The sequence below is a fragment of the Sturnus vulgaris genome, chromosome 16, assembly GCF_052056855.1.
Source record: "Sturnus vulgaris isolate bStuVul1 chromosome 16, bStuVul1.hap1, whole genome shotgun sequence".
NCBI lineage: Eukaryota > Metazoa > Chordata > Aves > Passeriformes > Sturnidae > Sturnus > Sturnus vulgaris.
This window is the reverse complement of record NC_142258.1, coordinates 9,512,789-9,535,480: the sequence shown is the minus strand read 5'-3', so window position 1 is coordinate 9,535,480 and position 22,692 is coordinate 9,512,789. Positions and strand designations below refer to the sequence as shown.

At 38.3% G+C, this 22,692-nt stretch overlaps 1 long non-coding RNA gene across 1 annotated transcript; it reads left to right on the top strand.

Moving 5' to 3' along the window:
* Window positions 1-12,335: 12,335 nt before the first annotated feature.
* LOC148221912 (uncharacterized) lies at window positions 12,336-21,430 on the top strand. The gene is made up of 3 exons (XR_015807142.1): window positions 12,336-13,250; window positions 13,540-13,648; window positions 21,325-21,430. It is a non-coding gene; the product is annotated as an uncharacterized LOC148221912 (long non-coding RNA).
* The last annotated feature ends 1,262 nt before the right edge of the window (window positions 21,431-22,692 follow it).

Sequence of the window (22,692 nt, the reverse complement as noted above, 5' to 3'; positions counted from 1 at the left end):
CCACACATTCTATATTTTTCATTAGGTTTATTCATAGTTTTGCCATTGACAGAGAAATAACTTTAAACATTCTTCCTCATAGGAAACAAATGGTCTAATTCAGGCTTCCTGAGCAGACAGGCTTTGTTTGTTGAGTTTTAAACGTGTTATATAACTCCTCTTATCACACATTTAGGAATTCAAAGGCAGGTTTCTAGCCTGAAGCTCCCTGATAACATCCTATTTTCTCTTGTATTTTTCCTACCTACGGTTTCTAGCTTTGTGGCACTATTAATACTCCATCAATAATTTTAGCCAGTCTCTTCAGATACCAACAAAACCCAACTTCTACGATAGAGGCTATTTTCCAATATATAAATCCTCTGTATTTTATAACCAATTTATTATAAATATCTTCTTTCCCATGGATTATTATGCTAGAACCTTATTCAGTGGCAGCATAGAGCAGTTAATAATTAGGGTTTCCCATGGAAAATTTAAAATAAATCTATTAAACCCGCTGTCAGGAGGTTGTAGCCTTTCAGAGGAGGATACTTCTTTATCAAGTTCTATATCCTTTCAGAGCAGATTTGTACAAACTGTTTTATAGCAAAGTGCACTTTCATTATTTGCAATCAGCTATATTTTGAATATGAAGAATTGGAATTCTTTATACTTTGATGAAAACAGTGGACACATTTTTGGTAAGAAAGCCTTCTAGTTTCATGGTTTGAAGACTGACAGCAGTGCCTGTTCCTTTGGTAGCTACAGCCCATCTCTGCAGGGGCACTGTCTGCAGTAACCCCGAGCCAGTCCCATCCCTCCGGCTTCCACGTCTCCCCATTGCCTCCAAGCAGAGACTTCTGATCTGCCCTCTGCAGGCTCAGCCTTCTTCACAGACTCCTGTCGTGTCTGCTAAGGATACTTGTGCAGAAAAAATCCGTTTTGGAACTTTAAATCAGTCAGATATGTTGAAAGAAAAAGCAGGGATGATGCTTTTTGACCAGTGATGTAATAGAAAGGCTAAAGCTGGGTTGCCAAAGCTACAAAGCTGCTTCATTCTTCGTGCAGGTTGCAAGAGACTTTTCCAAGAGCTTTTGTCCAAGGGGATGTGCAGCCCTTATCCCCAGGCTGAATCTCCAGGGCCCTGCTCTGCAGTGCCATTCTGCAGTTCCTGGAGTACAAGGACTTATGGCAATGACTGCATTTTCTCTTGGTTCAGTGCAGTGCAGTCTTGGGAGGGGAAAATTGTGTAGTTTACTAAATAAATTGTAGGGTTTGGTGGGGACCTCTGACAGCAAAGCTTTTTATGTATCCCTGATCACCACTGTGTTTCCAGGAGGATGTGAAAGTTTACAGGAAGCATCAGAAAGGGATGTTTACTGTCACATTTAATAAAACTCCATGTTCAGAAAAAAATATGCAGTACTAGTTGTGGCAATTACTCTTTGGAAATGCGCCCCTTTTTTAGTTTGGTGCTATTTCTGTTGTGTGTAAGCTTTTCGTCATGTAACTTGGATTCCTGAATCCCAGCATATGGGCTTTCTGATTTATTTATGTTGTTGATGAAGGTGTGATTGCTTAACTTCTTTATCTGACTTTTTTTTTTTATTCTTTCACTTCATGCCTGGATTTCTGACAAAATTTTAAATAGTGAATAATGAATTAAGCAAGATGTTTGGCTGTACCAAATGTTACAGTGTCTTTTGGGACTCAGAAAAGTTGCACACATACTGAACTCAGCTTTGGTTGGAAACTTGTGTGGGTGGCAGAACACACCTCTCTGAAGTGCAAAGGGCTTAAATAATGGTAAAACTAATTCTTTCCAGAACCAAAGAGAACTGTAGCTATGTATGCCATTACCTGTCTTCTGCAAGAGATAATGAACTTCTTGGGCTTGTATTATGTCTTATAATTCACAAGTTTTGTGTCCAAGAAAGGTAATGAGAGCTCTTGGCCCAGTAATAGTATATTTATATTATATGCATTAAAGCAGGCTGGGTTGTCTCTTGCAAATATCAAAATGCACGCTACCTTCAGCAATGAGGGGGTTATAAAATAATTTAGAATATAAATATGTGGAGGCTGGTGGGCCTACTAAGAGAGACTCTGTGACCCTCCCCTGGAGAGAATGCTCCTAAGCCATAACCTCCTTTGTTGTGATGAGAAAAGAGGTTTATCCCAACACACTTTGCTACTTTCCTCACTGCAGGATGTTTTGGAGCAGCCATGGAGTGGTCCTGCATTGTCCTCTCCTTACAGCACAAGGGAAACCAGGTAGGGCTGGAGCAGGGACCAGCACTGTGAACTGTGCTGTGGGGCAGGATTAAATCTCCAATTTCATCTCACACTTTTTGTCACTTCAGTTCTCCAACTGGAAACAAGGAATAATGTATTGTAAATGCAGTGCAAGTTGGAGAAAGAAGAGCAGGAATGATTGTGAAGCAGGCTGGTGCTGTGGCAGGGCTGGCCAGGTGCTCAGGGACATGCTGTGCTGACACACAGCTGAACAGACAGCAGGAGATGTGAGCCAGCAGGAGGCCATTGTTTTATAAAAACTGGAGAACTTGTAGGCTGAGCTATCAGTCCTGCAGTTCCCAGCACTGCCTGCTCTGCCAGGCAAGACAGAGTGCAGGAGGGAACACCCCTGAGGAAGATCCATAGCTGCCTTTAACTTCTGTCTCATACTGAGCTGATCATTAACAGCCTTCCTTCACTACAGGATCTTAGTGATTAAAACCTCTTCAATTACATAAGGCCTCTTGAGAAATATTATCTAAAAAATTAGCAAAGAACATCGGAAACTGAGTTACCTAGGCAGCTGAAAGGTTTTTTTTTAAATCAATCTAAGTAAGTAGTTAGAGACCAGTTAAAAGTGAGAACAACCTTTTGTGAAATGTGATATTTGTAAGATTTCAGATTACTGACTAATCATCACTAATTAAGATGTTAACAGTGCAAGAGCATCTGGATGCTTGTTTCTGTGCCTGAACTCTTCCAAAGATGTGGCTGATGTGTATTTTTCCTGCATTATTTTAAATTTCTATTTTATTTCTCCAATCTGACAATCAAATCTAAAAAATACTGGTCCTAGGAGTGGGAGAAAATCTTGTACTATTGTTTTTCACTTTTCATCTTTTGTTGGAGTTTGGTTTTTCAGAACATCTAATTAATTTCAGGTATATATAAGACATTGACAAGTGTATGTGTTTTGGGTATTTTGAGGGCGTCTTTTTTTTTTTTTTTTAAAGTGCCATGTCTTTTTTAGAAGACCTTCATGCTAAGCCAGATGACATTTAGAAAGGTTTCCAACATGTCTTAATGGCCCAGTGATAAATTTAGAGTATCCCAAGGAACAAAATAGTTATGGAGCTATAAAAGCATCTGTATCTTCTCTGAAATAAGAGATCACTAACTTTCTGGAAAGAGAGATAAATGCAGTGACCTAATCACTTGACAGGTTTACTGAGTCCAACTCAGTAATGCATTTCCTCAGTACCATTGTTAGATAAATTTTAAAATCTTGTTATTAATATTATTTGCCTGAAAAAGAGAGCTAATGTTCCTGTTCTTGATGGACTGTCCAAGAAGGAGAAAATGATGCAGCAGACAAGTGGTTTGAAGATACTCAGAGGTATTTATTAGAGCAGGCTCTTGTTTGTGTGATGTGAATGTAGACATAGGAAAAGTGTGTGCAAACAGCATCCTGCCAGTAGGTAGTGATGAAGATGTTAAAAACAAAGTGGGAATTTGAAAGGGCACAACTGCTGGCTACTGGAGCTACAATCAGGTTTGTCAGAAAACCATTCAGGGCTGAGGCTTAACCCGGTGCAGGGCAGAAGGTGCCTGTGTCCCTGAGCATGGCTGGGAGCTGTGTTCATTGTCACTGGCTCGGATGGTGGTACTGCACAGGGGCTTTCCTCTTCTCCCTGCAATGTGTGGTGAGCATCCTGTACTCTGCAGTGATGCTCCCTTCCCTGTGAGGACCAGAGCCTGCTGAAAATCAGTAGATCTGTGGAACAAGTGGGATCCTGCAGGGAAGCATCTGAGCCCTGGCAGTGCCAGCTTTGCCCGGAGAGGAGGGACTGACACTCTGCAGTTCCCCACTGCAAGTTTCTGTCACTTGTGCCAACTTCTTCACTGATAATGACCACATCTGGGAGCATAACAACAGTTTCCAAACACTGATGTGAAGGGAATTGGTCTGATAGACAAACACTTGCAACAAATACTTGATTTTTTTTCCTAGAATTTGCTATTTTTCTGTTTTGTATTTTAGTTGCACCCAAGAAGTATTAGCTCCAGTACAAAATGGTTGCTACTCATTTCTTTATGCTTCATCTTCTCAGCTATTTTTTCCTCATACTTTTAAATTGAGAGAGGCCACAATTTATACTATGGGATTTGCTACTCTTTGGGTTTTTTTCACTTCTTTTTTAGGGGCCTAACCCATTCATATGTGTGCAGTAAAATTTTATCTCTTCCCAAAGAACAAGTCTCTGTATTAATAACAGTAAGAGTTTGTACTTTTTCAGCCACTTTAATATTAACTTTGCAATAATTTATAGGTACCAGTTAATTAAGTTCTGCAGAAGTGCTGTTACAGCATAGGCAGGGATAGGTGAACTGATAAACAGAATGGAAGGATGGTTTCCCTAAATTCATAAAGGGATGAAGCCAGCCTTGAGATGGCTTTTCTTAGCCCCTTTATAGAGGCTTATGCAATTTAAAGTTCTCCTTTTCAGTGTTCCATTTTTCTAGCACATGCAAGAGAGGATTGCAATGTACATCATAGAGGTGATCATTGCATTTGGGACAGACTCAGTTATAACCACATTTCCTTTACCTCTTCTTGATTGGTCCCTTTGACTTTCTAAGTTTAGCTTCATGTTTCTTCTGTGCTTCAGTACTATAAATATCACTGCTGCTAAATTGCTCCATTTTCTAAAACCACATCTAGATAGATCCTTTCTCTTGGCATTATCAACATCATGCACATCTGGCATCCTCCTGGCCGAGTTTCTATACTGTACTTACTTACAAGGAGTTATTAAAGCTTCAGCTCATGGTGACTTGTCTATTTATGATGCAAGGAAGTCACAATTAACCTGTGGACTGGATTGTGTACAGTTATAGAGAGACACATGCATACATTGACACATAATAAGTACAAAGATGTGAAATATAACATCTGCAGAATTCTGAGTCCTTAGAATAATTCATAGTTTCACTACATTTCTCAGTATTATTAATTCAGCTGCAGGGAGATATGACGGTGGTAAGGTTAGATTTTCTTGTTCAGAATTCTTCTTTAACATATTATTTTTACATGATATATGGGTAATGTGAAAAGCCCATCAGGACCCATCAGAAAAGTGCCAAACCCCCAGCTTCACTTCTGTTTTATTCAATAGAACTCTAGCTTTAGAACTAATGAGTATGATCTTGGTCTTGCCCTAGTAATAAAATGTAAAACAACTACAATGTTATTTGGTGGCGTGTTTAAGATACTATGTCATTTTCTTTGAAAATTAAAAGCAACAAAGGCATATAAATTTTTTAGGTCCGTGAATTAAGGTCAATTTGTGCTTTGCATTAAATATATATCAATATTTTCTAAGGCATTCAGAAGAGAAAGGGTCATGTTTACTGCGAGACCAAAATGAAGCACAATTACCATCTCCATTCTCATTGGAATGAGAACGTTTATAATTCATGCTTTATTTAAATTACAGTTTGCTTTAAAAAGTTACAAAATCTTTGATGTTTTTCCTTAGAAAAATTGCCTTCCTGGTGCTCTCCAATAGACACCATGTGCACTTTTAAAATCTCCAGATTGGGAATACCTTTGAAGATAAATTTTGACAGCTGTCAGCAGATACAGATTTGAATTAGGACAAGAACATACCCGGAATTTTCAAGATAATTCAATTTTAGATTCAATTTATGCTTCAGAAACTAGCATTTATCAATTCTACCATATTAAAATTCAGATCTGAAAATAAAATGAAGCCAGAAAGTTAAAACGGTGATTTGCCACAATTTGTCAGTCAGGTTCACCTTCTGTTTACCCTGAACTTTGAGATTTATATATTCCAAATAAGTTTTCCACAGTTTAAAAATCTCAGTTGTAGAGGTAGTTTTGGAATTTTCTTTCTGACAAACCTCAGGACATGTAAGTCATTCCCCTCCTCTGTTCTAGTTCCTACCAAGCACTTCCTTCACTGACCTTTTTGATTCTGGTAAAACTGAATAAGATGAGCAGATGTTGGCTGTGTTACATGTTTCACCTTTATTTTCAAATGCCAGTCAAGCTTTCTGAATCCATATCCTGCTGAAAGAAATAATATTCCTTAAGCTAAAAGAATTAAAACAGCCAGGCAGCAGATTTACCTGCTCATGAAAGTCTTGGCAAATACACAATCAAACTTTGTTCACATGGTAAGTAAAACATTACACAATGAACATAACAGCAATGAAATAATTGGCCTTTTGTTAAAAAAAATTTATCAGCTCTGTTTGGATCCATAAATAAAGCCTTGATCCAGTGGAATTGGATGAGCAATTGATAAAGATGTATTTGAATAAATATACCTATACTTAAATATCTGCAATCTGATTAAGTCATAAATATGAGCTGTAAGTTGCAGTGTGCTGTTTGTCAAATAACTGATAATTCTAGAGCCAGTCTCAGGTATAAACCAGAACGGAGAAAGAATCTTAGGATATTTCAAATTTCAGTCTTTGATTCATAGTGGGTCTAAAGCTGGATGGTTTTGTGGTTTGTAATTAAATGAAAATAATTTCAGTCTTTCACTATGACTGATTTTTAAGCTCCTTTGGGAGAGTACAATCTTCCTTTCTGTCTACTTGACAGTGTTTACTTCAATGGGACTCTGCTTCAGTCTAAAAAGCATAGTCATAATAGAAGTTTCTGTAGTGTTTTTGGTGAAGGTTATTCGTAATGCATATGTTCCAAAACTGCTAAGAATTTAAATAACTAAATTAAGAATAACAATCTTTCACTCTCCACAAGACACATAAAAAATCCCAAGTACTCTTTTGAATGTATCTTCCTGATCAAAGAAGTGTGGATAGCCCTGTGATTAATTAATATTGAAAAAAATCAGCTGACTGAATATTCCAAAGCAGAGGTATACAAATACAGCTGCTTTCTAAATACAGTTTCCTCATACTTGCTAAGCTATGTTCTTCCCCCCCCCTAGCTTTTTTTTTTAAAACTTTTAGAAGCACTACAGTCACATCAGTGACAAAACAGACATCAGGCAACCAGCAGCTATCCATTAGAGTCACATCTGGTAGGTTTGACTGACACTCAGTAGCACTGATTAACCACAGAATAACATGCCAGAAATGTAGCAGGAGATGTCACTTCTGCCCGATACCAATCAATCACTCACTCTCTGCAAGCACAAATGCACATTCACAGTGGAATGAGTTTGACCCACACTCTTATCAGAATAATAGGGAGAAACTATTGCCAGACTTCTGGATAGGAAAAATAAAGTACAAGGCAAATGCCAGGAAGCAGATTCACAGATGGGAATTCATGTTGTTAAATGGCACCATGGCATATGACCGTGAGAACCAGACAATTCTCCATATTGTAGAAGATGTGTTTGATCTGAGGATTGCCAGTACTCGAATTACAGAGCTGAAATATGTGAAATAATATAGCAAAATCCTGGTGCAGCATTTTGACAGCTCAGTGCTTTAAAGATCACTTTTCCCATCAATACAGAAGATAAAATATTGTAACGCTTGCAGCAAAAAGCAAGGGTCTTAGAAACTGAGAGCTGCTGCTTCTTGGCCCAGACTAAGTAGGGCAGTTAAGCATGTGCTAAGAGTCTGCCACTGATGTTTTTGTTGACTCAACACATTTAAGTTCCTTTACATGGAACATGCTTATGTGATCTGAGTCTCTTTATCCTTGTGGTTTCAGTTACTTCAGCTCTCAAACTATCTTCATTTAGTGCAGGTCAGATTCCACCTTGCTAGCCAGTCATTCCTAAAGGAGTATTCCTGCTCCTGCAGCTTGAGGCACCACTGAATTTGGTTCCAGTTTCTTTGTATTTGGTGTCTTGCCAGACTCCATGGCATGATGTTGGGATGATTTGAATAAGTCATAGGGAGTTGAGAGCACAAAGACAATTTTCCAATCCTCTTACAAAATGCAACAATGAATATAAAATCATCCTGTGTCTCCAGTTCATTTAGGCTGTTCCACATGGCCTCCAGTGCAGGCCCTGGCAATACAGTCCAAAATCTAACAAGCACTGAAAGAGAGACTGTACAAGGAAAGACAACCCCCTGGATTCCCCAGAACCGACCTTGATATTTACATCCTTTGAATCTCTACTGCTCTATAACATTTTTTTACATTTTTGTACATCAGAGAGGAAGATTTTCTAGCTTGTATTTTTTCATACAGCTGTGTGCCCCAGCTGTTTTAACAGATACATTGTACAGTAACACAAACTTTTCTATTACAGCCTGTTAAAGCTATTGCAGCAAAAAAAATGCTTTGCCACAGCCTCCAGATCTGCCTATATATTTGCTAGATTGGTGTAAATCAGTGAGGGCCAACTCAAAGCAGGGATGATTTGAATGGGAATAACAGAACAGAGACACAGAGAACAGAACAGACTTTTACATTGAAAAGAATCAGTCTATCTACAAAGTAAAATACCCATTACATGTAATTATTTCCTGAAACAAAAAATTGATTTGGTATCTAATATAGAGCTTGCATAGTATTTCACAAGAAATGACTGTGCAACAATCTTCTTTGAAGAAGATGGCTTTCTGAAAGCAAGCCGTATGCATAATGCCCCCTAATAAGAGATGAATCTGATTGAAAATAACTGTGCAGATAATCTCATTCCATTTTTAAAAGCACTAAGCTCTGTGTGATTGGCACAATTGCATTAATAATTTATAGCCATTGGGAATTGTTGGTTTCTGCCTTTTTTGGGAGTGTGAATCACGAATGATTGCTCATTTTAACAATATTGAAAAAGATTGTAGAAGTAAAGCTGAAGGGAGGAAATGTGCTGACAGAATGTGCAATAATTGTGTTGGCCAGCCTGGCTCCTGGAGCTGGCTATCAAACATGCTTTTGCTACTCAGCTAGTGAGAATCCTTATGTGAGGAAAACATCAGTTCTGGAAACAGTCTCCAGTGGCTGCTATTGTTTGAAAATGATGAAAACTCCCTATATTGTTTATATTTTAGATGTGGTATGAAATAAATTTCAAAATATGCAACTAGGCTTTATTTGGTTTGTTGCTAAGTCAAAAAGCTTTAACACTTAAGCTGTCACTGCTGTCCCTGATAGAGTAAAGTAGGACAATCAAAAATGATGCATGAAAGGAGCTCTCTGTGCTTGGCTTGTCTGTTTTCAGCATGCAATGGTATGTAATTGTTTATTGAACTTGTTTCTTCAGGGATTGAATGCAGCCTGTTTTGCAGAAGGATCAGACCTTAAATAGTATTCTTACAATCCAATATACTATATTCTTACTATACTAAATCAATTAGTATTAACTTTTGAGACATGTGCTCAATATACTTCTTCAATTTTGAAAGTGTATATATTTCTATACTGTATTATGTACCATTTAGCTGTTTTCTTTAATACTAAGATACAACTCATATATTGGAAAATTAATTTTTCTGTCCATACAGACACTGAAAAAGGATAACCAGACTTTGAGACAAACAGCTGGTGACTTCTGATCTATGAAAACAAATTTAGTCAGTGTTCATAAACCTTTACAAACATATAGCATTTCTGTACAAGGATCAATTTTAATTAGTCAGAGGTTTCACACATCTCCACTTGTTTAAAGAAGTGTATAGCATTTACTGTGTCTCTTTTAAACTACAGTTTTAAAAAGCCTTAGTCTGAGTCCATTCACTAATGATGAGATTGTGTCTAAGCAAGTGGTTCTGTTAAATGCATTTGGTTCAAATGTCTAAGGAAAAACCAGAACATTTACTTCTGACTTCTGGTGCAGTAGGAATGCCATCAGGAAAGAACTGCAATCAGCTCATCATTAGGAATAAGATTTAGGCAGAAGAGTCTCTCAGCGATCATGGTTTATGATTTTCCTCTTGCTTGTTTTCCCTCCCAGCTGTCTGGGCTGCTGCTTTCATTTCTGCATCCCATCTTTCAGTGGATGTGAACCAACATGGTTGGGACAGATTTTCCCCAGCAGTACTAAACAACTGTGTGCTGCCTCAAAGTCCCAACCTCGGCCCTGTTTTCTGTTAACACAGCATTACCATTGCAAGGTACAATAAAAAGTAAGACTGCCTTGTCTCCAGCTTCCTCAGCCCCCTCCATCAGTGTCCAGCAGCTGCCACTCGCAGTTTCCAGTGGCTTTCCCAGCAGGGATGCCCAGGCTGGCAGGGGTTGAGGTAAATCTGTCCTTGGTGCTATCTGGTGTCAGGTCTCAGGAGAACATGGTTAAGCCTCGTGGTGAATCCTCTGAGCTCGGCAGAAGCCAGCACAGGGCCCGTCTCAGTTTTTATGTCCTTGGTTTCCCTGCGCAGGGGCTCGGGGCCAGCGCCCAGCTCCAGGGCCAGCCTTGGCTCTCCTGCTCGGGATGGAGAGCCGGGCACCCTGCTCTGTTTGCCTTCCCTGGGCACCCTGTTCTGTTTGCCCTCCCTGTGCATCCTGCTCTGTTTGCTCCCCTGTGCAACCTGTTCTGTTTGCCTTCCCTGAGCACCCTGCTCTGTTTGCCCCCCTGTGCACCCTGCTCTGTTTGCCCCCCTGTGCACCCTGCTCTGTTTCCCTTCCCTGTGCACCCTGCTCTGTTTGCCCCTCCTGGGCACCCTGCTCTGTTTCCCTTCCCTGGGCACCCTGCTCTGTTTGCCCCCCTGTGCACCCTGCTCTGTTTGCCCCTCCTGGGCACCCTGCTCTGTTTCCCTTCCCTGGGCACCCTGCTCTGTTTGCCTCCCCTTCCTAAGCTCAGAATGTGCTTTGCTCTGCCCCCATCACTCAGGGCAGGCTGGGGCTCGCTGGTGATTGCTGCGGCACAAATGTTGCTCTGTCGCTTAAAAGCTCCAGCGAGTCAAGAGGGTGATACAATTTACATGACTTGGGGGTTGTGAAATCCTGATGGATCCTCTCAGCCAGCCTCTCTCCAGCTGGCACTGGAGCACTTCTGAAGATAAATGCTACAATTTTCAAAAGAGCTTCAGGGAGTAGGTGCCTGATCTCCTTGGATTCCTTAGAAAATCCCATTTTTTTAAGCTTCTGTAGCATTAAAATATAATGTGTTTGGGTTTTTTTGTTGTTGGTTTGTTTTTTTTTTCCCAGAATAAGGGAAGACTTTGTTTACTGAAAATAAACTTCAAAAGCATAGTATTTTTAAGATATTTTTCTTTTTTCTTAATTACAATGCATTTCCCAGTTCTTTTGTAAGTATAGCTATTGATTTGAAGGAGCCTGCATGGAGGCACTCAGTGAATAGATTGAAAAGATAATCCTATTATGTTCAATCTGACTGCAGGAGTTACTGTAACTTTATTTTTTTCTGAGGGGAGGTGTAAGGCTTTTCTATGCATGTATGGATATCTGGGTGTAAACTACATCCAGTAATTAGATAAAGTCAGCAATAAGAAAAACTGGAACTTCCTATTAATAATTTCTTGAGATATTTTTGGTGTGATTATTTGTGAGAAAATTAGAAAGAGCTGAACCTTGAAAGCTTAGCAAACTACAGATCTATTCCTTCTACAAAATAAGTAGCAAACCAGAGGATAAGTACAAAATACAGACTTCTAAGAAAATTACTATGTAGAACTGTCATTCTTGCCACAGGGGAAGTGATTATGACTTGATAAATCTTAATTCCCACTGGATCTTTTAGACTTACTCTATACTCCCTGGGAATTCTTCCTAGCAGCAATGGCTATTTCTTGCCTTTCCTTTCTCCATTCAAAGATTGTCTCATTTATGACCTTATGTCTGGGCTCACTTCATTGTCACATGTTTATTAGCACATTTTACTTTGCAATTTTAAAACAAAAGTGAAAAATGATTGCAGCAGATCCCAGAAGGATCTGGGGAAATGAGTGAGCAGACCTATAATTACTGATGTTGAATGCTACCTCATTTTCACATTAATTCTGTTGAATAAATCTCCAGGTGGAGGCATAAGATCCTCTTTAGCATTTTGAATCTGATCTGTAGTGATGAATTATAGATAATTAGGCAATTGTGATTTTTTTTTTCCCTGAGTAACATATCAGGAAAACACTCTACTTCATAAAAAGTGAGAAGTGCCATATACTTATAATTTTTTTTTTCACACTTTAAGAATTTTTTTAGTTATTCTTATATTTTCTCCTCCCAGGATCTGGTGATTTTAATTCAGATTCAGAAGAGGACAATGGCTTTTGTTACTATGTTGGATGCAATGTAAATGATGTGAAAGGGAATATCAGATTTTTCTGTGGAGCAAGGTCTCGTACAACCTAGGAAAATTACAATAATTTGTCCACGATGTAATCTGAACAAATTATTTATAAACTGTAATATATTTTATATTACATTTTTATTTGTTTTGGTGTAATTTTCCTTTCTTTGCCGAGGATACATAAGCCAGAAATTATGAAACTACTTATTGTCATTAGTGATATGCATTTTTTTTTCCAGAAGTGAACACCTGATAGACAAGAACAATCAAAGAACAGCAAAACATATTTGTTTTAAATGATAGACAAGGAGAAGGATGATTCATAAGAGGAACTGTAAGTGTTGATTTTCCAGAAGGGATGGGAACAATTGATTAAGCTTTTGCATTCAAAAAGATGTACTGAATGTAAGCAAGTGCCTAGTTCTTGTGCTTTAAACTGCAAACAGGATCATATATCCCACACTGAATTAACAAGCCTTTACCGTAGGTGTTTTCATTATTACTATTACATTATAGGCAAGCAATTACATTGAGTATAAAACCTTTTTCACACTTCACTGATTACATTTTTAGTAACAGCTCATGAACAAATTAATCACCTCTTCAGAGAGTGTTCATTAAAAATTGTCTTTTTTAGTGATTCTCTTAAGGCTTTTCAAGTTTGTGTAAACAGTGATTGCAGCTCCCACCCTGACGTTTGCTCCCATGGAGTTGCAGTTTCCCACAGCGATGCTGGGGAGCCTTTGTGCTGTGCAGGGGAGGCAGCACAACCCTGTGGGCTCTGCACCAGCCTGGGCTCTCCAAGCAGCTGAGAGATGGATGGTGAGTACCAAGAGTATTTAGGACAATTATTCCATCAACTCATCCTCCTCCTTTCAAAAAATGAGAGCTTTAGATCACTCCTGAGTGTAAGGTTGTACCTGAACTCCATTAGAGGTGTGTTAGCTGCATTCTCTATGCTCATCTGTTTTGAACCTAATTCCACAATTTCTTGTGGTCATGAGGCCCACAGTTTAATCCCGTGTTGTTTGAAGAATGAGGGGGTTTTTTTGGTTGTTTTTTTTTAATAATCTGTTTCATAATTTTAATGGATTTATCCTATTTCTCATAGTGCATGAAATGGAGAATTCTTGCTTTTCTCAGTGTTAAAGAAGACATAGCTGACAACTGAGGAGCTACTTCAATCTCTCCTCTATGCAAATGGACCTCCTGGATTCAAGGTAAACCCAGTGTCTGGAGCTCTGAGCCCTTGTCAGGGCCCTGCCATCTCTGCAGAGGCAGCTGAACCTCCTCAAAACTTTTGGTTAAAGAAGATGTATTACCAAATGGGATCCAGATGAGATTATTTATCAATACAAATCCTCATGCAGCTTTTAGAAGAATCACTTACTTGCTAAGTAGAGTGCAAGAGCTCCTTGGGAGCCATTCCAGTCTATCAGGTAAATCTGTAATTAGTATCCAGTAGATCTGAAGCGAGGTGCTGTTATTATATTGGTACAGACACACACATTAGAAAACATTACTGCCTGTGCTCAGCAGGCAATTCACAGACTAATAACTCAGGGGGTTTATTTTTTTAAAGCCTACTCACTTTTGTTTCATAGTTAAAGTATAAAGTCATAATTGCAACATCATTTTTTATTTTCACTTAAGCATAAAAGAGATGAGACATCTGTAATTTTTGCTGTGATTTCTGTGCTTTAAAAATAGGCTATTCATATTTTTTGAAGAACTGTGAGGTATTTTTGGTTATTCTTTGTTTTCTAAGCACATAGGTTGTGTGATTAAATTGGCAGCAACAGGAGAAAAAAAGAGGAAAGATTGTCAGTGGTTTTTGTGAAAACAAATTTTAAAAAAGTTTGGATTTAGTGCAGTCAAATGGAATTCCAGTTCAATTTGTTTGAATTTCACAATTTCATTATTTAAATGGCAGAGGTCCATGCCCCTTACAAGTAAATAGAAGTCCCATATTTCAGTCTAAAGGTTTATAATATATATTCATGACTGAAACAGAAGGAAAAAATGATGTGTCAAGTTGTATCTACTGTACTTACATTACCTTCAATAAAAATTAAGGCAGCAAAATGAAATTCAGGCATAGGATGCTGTGAAGTTTCCATGGACAGGAGCAGATGCACAAATCAAATACTTTGATTAACCTCCCCAGCTGATTAAAAATTATATTGCACTGTAGTCATTCAATCTTCTTCTGACTGGTGCCTTAAGCCTTCATTATTAACTAAGCATTACTTTTTCATACACTGACTGCAGGTTTGGGATATAGAAAGCAAAGCACAGAGGTCTGAGGGTTTATTGTCTGATGCTTAGAAAATGTATATTGTCTGCAGCTCAAATACAGGAAAATGTATTTTGTCATTTTTTCCATGGCCTCAATATACCACTGTCAGTGGGAGCTTCAAACAGACTCCTTAATGGGCCAGCATCAATAATAAACTATTCTCATTGGCATGACATGTTTGAAAGGAACAATGGGAACAAAGAGTGAATATTGCATGGACTATTCCAGTCTGATACATTCTCAAAGAGAACCACAAAAGCTGTGAACCATCACATATGTGCAGGGTTGACTGATTTTTTAAAAACCCCACATTTAAAGGGAAGATTTTTCTCAAAAATAAGCCAAATCAGGCATATTGGTATGCCAGGCCAAAGTAAAATTAGAGATACAAGTGCTTATTGAACAAGAGAGTAAGACCAGGCTTGTGGCTAATGTAGTAAACTGAAGCTGGGGAAAACTTGGTGGTTATTTATTTCTCAGTTTATTTGTAGGCTGGGGAAAAATTATCCAACAGTGTAACTCTTGATTTCAATTATGAAATACTTTTTAAAAATTTGAAACAATTTTGGGTCAGCTAAACTGTACCTTTGGTTGGCATAAACATGGTCTTTTCAAGAAAAAAAAAAGTAAAAATTAAAGCGAAGTATTTATCCAGCTCTGAAATTCAGGGCATTGTCTACATTCAGTCTCTATAATTTTCACCAGTGTCTTGTATTGTAGTGGGAAACACATGTAACCTCCTCTGCTACTCATCCCTCATCTGTGAAGGGCATTTAAAATAAAAAAAAAGAAAGAAAAGCCTTGTATAAGAGGCTCTTTGTTTATGCAGTGTATACACATCAACTCGACCAGGTGGGTTTTGCCTTTCTTGGGACTGGGGCCTCTATAAATAAAAATTTTAAAAATGTGATGTGATTTGGATTCTTTTTAAGCTGTTGGTATTGGCACCAAATGGGATCAGTGGGCTAATTTATCACCCAGTCTTTCCAGGCAATTATTCAAATACTTTAATTCTCATTGTAGATTCAACTTTGTCCTAAAGGAAACTCTTGACAGAAATAAACTTGTTAAACTGTGTGGAGCACAAACATAAGAGTGTAATTACAGTGAGCAAATAATGGAAGAGAGAAACAATCAGGAGTTTAGAATATTCACAACATTCACAGAGAATAAAAATTACATTCGATTTTGTAAACATGTTGCCTGGTAACACTGGGATTAAGACCTCATCCAGTATTTTAGAAGCATGTTTAAGATGGAAACTTCGTATTATTTGAATCACTCAGCCCCTACTGACAGGCTGCCTCTAGAACACCTCCTGTTTTCATTTTAGAATGCTGTGAATGATAACAACAATGTTCCAAACACTGAAAAGTTGTATCAGTGATTTTAACAGTTTAGTAAGCAATCTTGAGCTGCAGTAGTGTGCTTTAAAAACCACAGTCAGACTGGTGGTCTAATTCACAGTTTTTTCGCTATAAAAATTAAAGTACAACGATCAAAACTGGCAGTAAATGGTGGAAACAGTTTAGTAAGTAGCTGATCTTTTCATTACTGCTCCAAGTCCACTGAGATTTCCAAGCATTTTGTTGTTTTTATGATACTTTTTCCTTTTGCCTTCCTCCAAACCATGCCACTCAGCTTGTGACAACTTCTAATAAACACCCAGGATTTTTTTCACAGCCTAATAAAAGAAGCAACTATTGTCATATTAATAAAATGTTATGTACAGCAGTGTATTCTGGAGTCAACCTCAGGCCATACAGATTTCCTGCAAAGTAGAGGTCAAGAAAGCTGAAAAAAATACACACAGGGAGATTAAATATCACAAGACCGAGTTAAGTTGAATCTTTACTGAAGAAAGCTCCACTCGTCAGAAGAATTTTTAGCTATTGCTATTCAAATTTTTCTTCTTTTTTCAAAGATCTCTCTGATGTTCTGGTTTGAAAATCTTGTGCATTTTCCATCACTCTTTTGTGCTTGAGTTTAGACAACTGTTACTTTAGTGCATCACCAATAAATAAAGCTTCAAGTCAGGATTAAAATGAACTATTGCCAGACCATTTCCCACCATCTGATATATTAAAAGATTTTATCTATTAAGGCATCTGTTAATCAGGAAAAACAATTGCTCATCTTAAAATCTCTCTAAGACAGAAAGCAAGTTCAAAAATTTAAATTTTGTTTTAGGTAAATTTTTGTGTTCTTGTTTTTTGTTTTTCTTTTTCCTCTGTCTCATTATTGGGAATTTCTGAGGGGTTGGTCAATCTTCTGTTGAAGGAAAAACAAATGATATTAAGTCAGAGCATTTTCTTAGTTTAAACTCTCAGTTTTAGTGTGCACAAGCACGAGTACTTATAAATAGCCTGCAGTCAATCTTGTTCTTAAATATACCAGCCTAGACATCAGCAGTGCTTTTCTGAAAGGCACTGTGTCGTAAGAGCTTGCCATAGTTACAGTCACACTTGCCTATTGCAAGGGCATCACGAAATGATCAACACATCTTTCTGCAGAGTTGATCAGGTGATCATTGCTGCCTTTCCTCAGTGCTGCAGATTCACCCAGACCAAGAGCCATGGTCCAGATCAGAGGTATAAATCAGCCAGAGTGTGTGGTATGAACTTCATACTTGCTTCATTTTACCCCTAGGACAGATGATACTCTCCTGTTAGTGTTCCACAAGAAAACATTATTTAGGTTGAAGGGTTGTGTTTGAATTATATAAATGATTGAGGTTGTGACTGCACCTATGAATGCCCCAGCAACTTGGTAAAATATTCCCTGGAGTAACTGGGTCACCTTGCCCTCACACCCGACTCTTGTGGAACACAACTCATGCATTCTGGCACATATTTGGCAGCCTACAATTCTGTTGCAAGGATCTGCTTTTTTCCTTCCCCCCCATCAGACTTATTACTTTCTGGAATAAAGATTATGGTGATATGGACTCCTGGGGAAGGAGAGGGTGGGATCTGGATTAGATCAAGAGGGTAGCAGTCTTCAGCAAAGACTGGCCATGCAGGAGTAATAGAGGTGAATCACAGAACTAGATGATAGGAGAGCAGGAATGGATATCATTGGGGTAATTAGCAAGGAATTCCAGGCTCGAGGGAATTGTTTGTGAATATATTCTGGAGAAGACAACATTGAACAATTAGTGCTTGGAGCTGAAAGCATTACAGAGCACCAGATTAGCTGATCTGGGCCATGTTCATGTAATTGTTTTGCACGTTCACTTCCAGAGGTGCAGAGAGATCCATGTAACAAAAGCTCCTGAGAGCCTCAAAGGGTGAAAAGCTATTTAACAGACTAAACAGAGAAGTTTGATTTTCATTTCCTGAATCTAGATATGGGAATATACTTCTGAGCAGGGACTTAGCATAGTTTTATATATTTTGCAGAAGATCCTTTGAGGCAGTTTGAACCCTGTTGTTACCACTTGCACTTGATGTTTATTGAATAACTATTCTTTCATGAAATTTTCTATCGAATTATTACTGAAACATCTGTACAAATTTTTATTCTGTGGATCTAATTCAAGGTTATAGTTCCACTAGAATTAGAACAGGGATATATTTGACCCTCTGTGACCAACATTTCTGTCCCTGTTTCTTGTACTAATTATTTTTTGTATAGGAATCCTGAATCTATGGTAGAAAGTTATTTATTTGACCCTTTCCTTTGAGAGCAGTTTCAGACAACAAATGTGTGAACAGACTGGTAAAGGAATTTTTCAACCTTTACTTTCAATTGATCCAGCTTGAAATCATTGCTATTTTTCATTTGGGCTTTTTCTCATTTCTTTAAAATCAATCTGTACTCAAAGAAGAGTTTGTAAACAGAATACAAACTAGGGGTGTCCTCTCAGCTCTGAGCCCCAGTTGTATTTGGTGATCCTCATAAGCACCTTCAGATATGTAATGCACAAGTTTGATGGAATGCCTGCTGTGGAAACAGATTTGCTGCAAGGTCCCTTTAACTTCTGGTAGAACAGAGAGAAAGGGTAGATTAGTGTCTCATCTTAGAGAGGCAGTTTTTTCCTTCATTACCTATGGTTTTCCTAAATAACATATACTGCTTTACATATACTACTTTGGATAGATTTGACTAGGGGACAAGATTATTATTTGATTCTTGACATAGTTGCAGAAAACTACTGCTACTCTTACTCCAAAGTGTATGCAACTCATCTTGTTTGAGGCCTTTCCCTAAAAACAACCCAGCCACAGAACTGGGAAGAATTCCTCGTGGCTTGCAGATACTTAGGGAAAACTGTAAATGATGTGCCTGCTTACTGCTAAACACAGCTGAATAATAAGAAACAGAGGCAAATCTAATTTTCACTCACATCTGGAGTATGAGTAGGGGCCTTTTTGACCTGCAGTACAAGACATGTTGAGACACTGGATCCGCTCTGGCCAAAAGGATGGAGGTGATAAGGGAGCTGGAGGATGCTGTAGCAGGAGCTGAGACCTGCTCCTGCTCAGTCTTGGGAAGAGAAGGCCAGGGAGGAGGACATCTAATTGCTGACTTCAATTTCCTAATGGGAGGGAATAGCAAAGGTAGAGCCAGAATCTTCTAGAGATGCACAGCAAAAGGAATAAGGCCAACAGGGGCAAGGACAATGCCAACCAGTCGTAATGGGAAGGATTTTTCATGGTGAGGACAGTCCAGCACTGACACAAGATGATGCTGTGGCATCTCCTTCCAGGGAGATAATCAAACAAGGCCCTGAACAACTTGATCTAACTTTGAAGTTGTCCTTGGTGTTAGTGGGGTTGGATGGGATAACTTCCAGAGATCCTTTCCAAACTGAATTACTTTATCGATTTCAACTGTGGATTTCTTAGTACGTACATAGGGGAATGTAAAATCACAGCTTTGGAAGCTACCCAAGTGAGAAGGACAAATCATGCTGATAGAAAAAAGAATGACAAAACAAAAGAAAGAAACCTGTTTACTCTTTGGTAAAAAATCACTCATAGTGATTTTGTCTTGAGTTGTCAGTTATTGTTTGCAGAAAATAAAGCTTCTTTAAAATCTTCATGCAAAGCAAGACAGCTGAAAGTATATTACTTTTGCCTTGATGTGAGACACCAACTGTTATAAAAGTTTTAACGTCCTTTAAATATTGTAGTATGCAGGGAAAAAAAATCAGAACACCTAATGAAAAAGTTTTTAAAAGTATTCCTGAAAACAAAGTAATATCTTCAAAAGCTATAGCTTAGTGATTCCTGTAGAGGCAGAAGACATTGACTTTGATTTTGTTTCTCTGACTGCCTATGCTGTTCAGTGACAAGATCCTGGAGATCTTTAAAATGATTTAGAAACAAGGAGGGTGTTATGCAGCTACTCACACCCCTGGGGCTTTGTTTGAGGAAGGAAGAGCTCCCAACAGAGCCAGGTCTAAGGCACCAAGAGGAGAGGGAAGTGCAGAGGGCATAAGCACCATGTATCAGAGGCTGGAGAAAAAAACACTTCTTGGAGTTTTGATGCTGTTGGGCCCTGGTTTCTGCACATACCAGTGTACAGGTACAGGAACACAGAAATAATATAATTACAGTGGGATATATGTTACTATTTTTGAGTTAGTCTAAATACACTTTTGGAAAGGAGGACTTTCAACCACACTTGTATTAATGGTAATGAATAAAAAAAGCCAGTCTGGCCAGTGGAATGATTCAGTCATTCTAAGAGAACTGGAAAATAAAATAACACATTGTAATGATTTTTGATGGAAATAGGGATGAAATCTTGAATTTCACTTCTTTTTTATAATGAGTAATAAAACCCAAGATATAGTAGTTAATCTCCCAAATTTGCTGCTTTTGTTCCTCATAAAGTGAGTGGACAGAAGGAAGGTGAAATAGTTCTTTATTATACTCCAAATGCACCGTAAGAGGAAAAATATCAGGCTAAAAAATACCAAATTTTCTTCTTTAGATAGAGTAAAACTCTTTGAAGTGTCCTTCAGATACTTGTCCAATTTCAGTGCTTCTCTGGTTCCTGCCTATGGCTCTTTCAATATATTCATACTTACATGCAGGTCGTGTTTCACTCCTAATCTATAAGAGCTGGTGGACAGAGGTGATAGAAATAATGGTGTCAATTGCACATCATATTCTCTAGGTCTTTTATCTCGAATCTTCTTTCATCTTTTCTCAGTCTGCAGCCTCTTCTCACATAGCCTGCACTAATAGCCTACACTTATCCAAGCTATAGAAATGTGTAAATTATGTTAACTCATACCTACCTGTCGAACTACTTTTCTGGGAGAATGTTTCTTAACAAGAGACTGTACTGTGCCCCTTCTTTTTCTCCATCTGCTAGAAAAGCTCCTTTCTTATATCCTGCAAGAAAAGGCTACTGTCAGAATGTACAGAGCAATCCTATTACCTGCTTCTTGGTTCCCTGATCATTTTCTGGGGTGTTGAGAGTTTTTATACGTTATTTAGGTCTGAGGTCTCCCATTTACTTCAGATCTTGGGCTGCTGTGTGACAACTGAAGCAGCAAGAGATAGAAGGAGGTTTAAAGTAGAACTTCTCTTGAATGACTTTGTGTCTTGAAGTCTGTGTTTATCTTTGTTTTGTCCTCAGCCTGTAGGGACTAGAAAACATTTTTGGAGAATTTTCCAATTCTTTCTGCTATGTTCTCCAGAGGATGGAAACGGAAGAAGAGATGACAACAATGTCACACACTTAAATACATGTGAGTAATGGCACAAGCACTTGTTAAGTCAGATGTTTCTTTGAAACATCAAAAATTATTAAATTTTCATGGGAAGCTTGAAGCATTGTGTATTAAAGCACAGTCACCATGCTTTACATTTTTAATAGCAGCCCTTGGCTTCCCTTTCTGAGACCATCATAGAAACACACCCATGAATAATGCTTTATTAAAATTCTTATAAGAAATGGAATTGTGGTTTAACCCACTGATGTTAAACATTCTATAGATGTCGAAAAAGTGGATAATTTTATAGGGACTGTTCTATGAGGTGTAAGTGTTTGAATGGCAGCCTTAACATTTCACTGCCCTTGATGAAACTAAGGGTTTGGAAATGCATTTTGAATAAATTGTCAAAAGAACAGATCTTCTGAACCACAGCCTTGGCTCCAGGAGCTTGGCTCCAGCAAAACTGTGCTGAGCTTTCTCTGAGCTTCTTGTAGAAATCCACACTTGGGCTATACACATAAACAAAGGGGCAAGGCTGCAGCTCTCCGTGGTGTAATCCATGCACAGCAGGGGCAGAAGTGCCAGGTCAATCAGCAGCGTTTCTTCCAGGTTAAACTGTGTTACTATGGAGTAACATCTCATAGTATTATAGTGCCAACTCAGACTAAAAATTGTTCCACAGTCTGGAGCTGCTGCTGCACAAGATTGTGCATTCTGATAAATTTCCATTACATGAGCACATATCACTTCCAACAATTACCCAGGAAACAACACCAATACACCCACAGTTAATTTGTGTATGTAGATTAAAAAAGACTTTTAAAGTCTTAATTATTTGCATTTAAAATCTTACCAAATATTTAAACATGTTTATTTCTAAAGATGTCATAATCTTGATTTGCTAATGCAATTGCATTTCCATTTGTGTAAAATAGTAGCAATGACAGGAAACAACTACAAAGAAAACTGAAAGGGTCAACTCCTGGCACCCTCCAGGCCAGTATTTCTTAGTTCCTTGGTACAACAATAAGCAGCACAAATGATTTTTTCAAAATGTATTGTTGTAATACACAATGTACATTGTAAATGTGTTAACCTATTATGAGTGTCATGAGGTTTGGGTGAAAGCAAAGATCATAAATGAGCACACACCTATCCAAACATTTTTTCATGGGTGCAAGAGCAGGAGGAGTTTCTGATCTCATGGCTAAGCCCTGGCAGTACCTTGCTCCACAAGTGGTCCCTCTGTTCAGTGGGCAGCATGGAGACTGCTGCACTGGTGTGGAGAA